Source organism: Cebus imitator, unplaced genomic scaffold (assembly GCF_001604975.1).
Source record: "Cebus imitator isolate Cc_AM_T3 unplaced genomic scaffold, Cebus_imitator-1.0 Scaffold145, whole genome shotgun sequence".
Lineage (NCBI taxonomy): Eukaryota > Metazoa > Chordata > Mammalia > Primates > Cebidae > Cebus > Cebus imitator.
Window position 1 is genome coordinate 5,651,673 of NW_016107460.1, and position 4,283 is coordinate 5,655,955.

At 62.6% G+C, this 4,283-nt stretch overlaps 1 protein-coding gene across 1 annotated transcript in view; it reads left to right on the forward strand.

Moving 5' to 3' along the window:
- Nucleotides 1-323: 323 nt before the first annotated feature.
- Nucleotides 324-4,283, forward strand: part of TP73 (tumor protein p73) — a 60,666-nt gene continuing 56,706 nt past the window's right edge. The window contains exon 1 of the mRNA XM_017542690.1: nt 324-398. The gene's annotated coding sequence lies outside the window, so the exon portion shown is untranslated. The remainder of the gene's footprint in view (nt 399-4,283) is intronic.

The following is a 4,283-nucleotide window of genomic DNA, read 5'->3' on the forward strand; positions in this document are numbered from 1 at the left end:
GATGGGCTCCTGGGCCGTTCTCTGTAGTTCTGAGAGTGCTTGGAAATGTCCACAACAAGGAGTAGAAACGAGTGCAAAGCTGGGTGGAGACAGCCCTGTCCTGGCTGCCCTGAGCTCGGCCCTGTGGTCGCCCTGAGGAGGGGGGCGGAACAGGGGCCCAGGCTGCGCGTGCTTGCCGGTGGGCAGCGGCAGGTGCTGGTCCCAGGACCAAGTCCAGCCCCAGGGCTCCAGGCCAGGCTCCGCCCCCAGCTGCCCTGCAGCTCCAGGCCAGTAGCTCCAATGTCATCACCTAGGCAACCGGGACGCTGCTGCCACCGCCCGCCTGCGGGAGCCAGGAGCCAGCCGCGGGCCACCTCCACCTGGCCCCACTGACCCTCCGGGGCCAAGGCTCGGCCAAGGTAGGCTTCAGCTTGGCTCGCCCTCCTCTCGGCCTGAGTTCGGGGGGTCTCCTTGCTGTGGTGAGTGCAGCCGTTCCAGGGACCCACCCAAGGTGCAGAGAGCCCTTTGCAGCTGCCTCCCAGGAGGCGGCCGGGAACGCAGTACTGTTCAGGCCAGGGAGGGGAGGCCTTGCCCGCGGTTCCCCTGATGAGAAGAGCCACAACTTTGGGGCACCCTGGGGAGCCATCTGCCCCAAGTGCCACGTCAGGGTTCCTCGTGTGACCCTGGTCTGGGGGAGCAGAAGTGGCCCTGGCACTGCTACTTCCCACCCCTTGAACCCGCCAGGAGCTCTCTCCACTTTCTGCCAAGGAGGCGCAGAGTGACTGCCCCAGCCAGGCACACCCAGGGGCTTCCGGGCTGGGGGGCCACCATCCTCAGCCTCATGCAGCTGACCCAGAAGCCCCCAGTCCTCCCCAGCCCCCTCTCTCTCCTGTGGCCCCGGAGCCTCTCCAGCAACAGCAAGCCTTGCCCTGGCCTCCCTGGCACTCACGCAGCTACTCCAAGCCTGACCCCGACCTGGACGGCAGGAAGGGGCTGGGCATGTCCTGTTCCTTTTGTCTGGGTCCTGTTTCCAGGACTGGACTCCCAGGCTGGGGGCTCCTCTGGGCCCCATCAAACTGGAGGACAGGGGAGAGGCTTGTGGGGATTTGCTGTGACTAGGGCAGAGTGTGTGCGTGCCAGGGCCTATGCACACGTGTGAATATGTCTGTGCATGTGCATGTATGTGCAAGTGTGTTGCTGGAGGTGAGAGGGTGGGTGGGGAAACTGAGTGGCTGGCTCCTCCCTGAAGTCTTGGGGGAAGTCCGAGGGGCCAGGGCCTCCGGATCCTGTTCCCCTTGCTCTTAGCAAAGGTCCAGGCTGGCATCCTGGATGGACTTGTGGTCTGGTGGGGTGAGACCGTGGGCTCTTCCTGGCTTGCTGTGTCATCTGGGTGCGTTTCCCACCTCTCTGAGATCTCTCTGCTCATCCCTAAGGCAGGGATGATGATGGAGCAGGGAGACCACCCAGGCCTCTGGAGCATCAGTGTCGTCTCCCGCAGTCTGAACTTAAGAGCCCCATTTCCAGGTGGGGACATAAAGGAGCCCCTTAGAAGTGGGGAGGAAGGCCGGGTGAGGTGGCTCATGCCTATAATCCCAGCACTCTGGGAGGCGAAGGCAGGTGGATCGCCTAAGGTCAGTCAGGAGTTTGAGACCAGCTTGGCCAACATGGTGAAATACTGTCTCTACTAAAGATACAAAAATTAGCCGGGCGTGGTGGCGCACATCTGGGAGGCCGAGGCAGGAGAATCATCTGGACCTGGGGGGCGGATGTTGCAATGAGCCAAGATCGCACCACTACACTTCAGCGTGGGCGACAGAACAAGACCTCAAAAAAAAAAAAAAAAAAAAAAGAAGTGAGGAGGAAGTTAAGCAATTTGATCAAAGGGTGCTTCCCCTGCAGTCACTGTGGTTCTGGCCCCGCTAGCTCAGACCAAATCAGCGATTGCATCATTGCTTCTTCGAGGGGTACCTACTGGATCCCACGTGGGATCCACGTGGCTGGGGCTACAGCCTGGAGCAAAGCAGGTAGGGCTTGGTGGTCTGGCTGGCAAAGCGTCAGCAAGCCAGTGTCTTCCCATGAGGTGGGTGCTGGGAGGGAGGAGGCCCGGGAGGCCCGAGGGAGATCGGTGTCTCTTAAATGGGGTGAAGGGGCCCGAGGAGTGAGGCTTCCTGCCGGCTTCCCTCATGGGTGCTGTGCTGGTCAGAGTGGGGTCTGGGCAGCATCCCTCAGGGCTGGCACCTATCCAGGTCTCAGAGTTCCATGGAACTGCCTTGGGTGGCCAGGGGTGGACACGTCCCTGGAGAGGCGTGGGGTGTGGGGGCGGGGAGTATGGCAGGAAGCAGCCCCTTTAGACCTGGAGTCACATGGAGCCCAGGAGCCGTGTGACCTTGGTGGCCCAGCACCCTGTCCAGTCCCACGTCATTGTTCCTGCCTCTCCCTAACCTACAGGCTGCCCAGGCTGCCCCTTGGCCGAGCTCCACCACAGCGAGTGCCCCTCTGTTGGCTAGTGAGTCCCACAAGATCACAGCTCTGGCCAGGGCCTTGGCAGCTCTTGGGCTGACCCAGCCGTTCTGAGGAGCCTGCCTCACATCAGGGGCAAAGGCTGGGTCGCTGTCTGCCCTGCAGGAGCCAGGGCCTCTGGAGGACCGGCTGCCTGGCGCAAAGGCGAAGCGCACCGGAGCCTAAGCTGGCCTTGGCGCTTCCGAGCTGCATGGCCCTGCGCAGGCTGCTGGCCCTCCAGGGGCCTCTGGGAACACCCGGGAACCTCCCTCCGGGTTCCTTTGAGGATCGAATGAGCTTGAAAACATGGAGGATTTGGCACAGGGTGAGTGCTCAGGGGATGCTGGGTGACATTATCAGGAAGGCAACCCTGAGGGCCTATGGACAACACTCAGGAACGGCAAGGGCTGCCCCTGGAGGGAATGAGGGGCGGGTGGACCCCGTCACGGCCGCTCGGGGAGGCCACAGGGCGAGCGGCTGACTCCATAGCAGGAAGGGAGCACGGCCGGGAGGGGGATTGGGCATTGAGTCAGGGTGGCACTCAGCGGGGTGTGTGACAAGCTCAGGACGTGGATGGCTGTCTGGAAGGGCATGTCCCCTCAGATGGCAGGGTGGGGAGTGGTCAACAGTGAGACGCGGCCTCGGGTGCAGCGGGTGCACCCCAGACCCCTTAGAGAAAAGCCCAGAGCAAGGGGTGAGGGGTCTGTGCAGGGTGGGGGTGTCTCAGAGTGGGGCATCCCCGCTGGGAGGGGGCTGTCCAGAGGAGGGTGGCCAGGTGGGGACGGCAGCTTGGGAACAGTCATCCTCGTTTGGTTGGAGGAGCAGAAGTGCTTGTCGTGGAAAAAAGAAAGATTCTGGAGGACAGCTCAGACACTTGCAACATGGGCACTGGCCGCGCAAGGGCCGGTGACACTCGGTGTGACCCCTTGGGGTAGAAAGGAGGTGGGAGAGGATTGGAGGGGGAGGGGCAGGGATGTGTCCGAGCAGGGCGAGGCCGTGGCAGCTCCAGCGAAGGCGGCTGTGGCCCCATCAGTCACCTGTATCACCAGCAAACACAGGTGATACATAAGATCTTCGGCAGTCGGCCGTCTGGGTCTTCTCTCTGCGCTCACTGTGCTGGTCTGAACCTCCCTCCGTGACAGCTCTGCTCTCACTGCCCCTGCCGGGGTCGCCCTTCCTTTAACAGATGGGCTCCTGGCAGGAAACGTCTCCCAGCTCAGGGCCCCAGTTCCCTGACATGGCCCTGCTCTGTTCCCTCTGCCGCCAGCCTCGTCCCTGGAAGGGCCATGCCCCTGCCCACCCCTCTGTCCGTTTCTTAGAGGAAGCTCAGTACATCGGGCCTCTCATGCCTCTGACCACTCCTCCAGCCTCTCCTGACCCGCTTACCCCCAGGAGCACCGCCCACCCCGAGGCGTAAGCAAGCTGGGGCTGGGGTGGAGACCTCTTCCACCACACCCCCACTCATACCCAGCCTCCGAGGGCTTCGCAGACACACGTTACTTGCCTCCAGTGGGCCAGGGTTATCTGTTTACCAGCACTGCAAGCCCTGGGGCGTGGAGCTGGCACCGGGCGGCCACTGCGGCTGGGCATGTCTGTTTTGAAGGCGCCTCATTCCCCGAGAGACTAAGGACGGGCTGGTGCTCCGCAAAAGGGTGCGAAGGCCACTGTAAAAAGGGGTAAGCCGGGGGCTGGGCGCGGTGGCTCACTCCTGTAATCCCAGCACTTTGGGAGGCCGAGGCGGGTGGATCACGAGGTCAAGAGATCGAGACCATCCTGGTCAACATGGTGAAACCCCGTCTCTACTA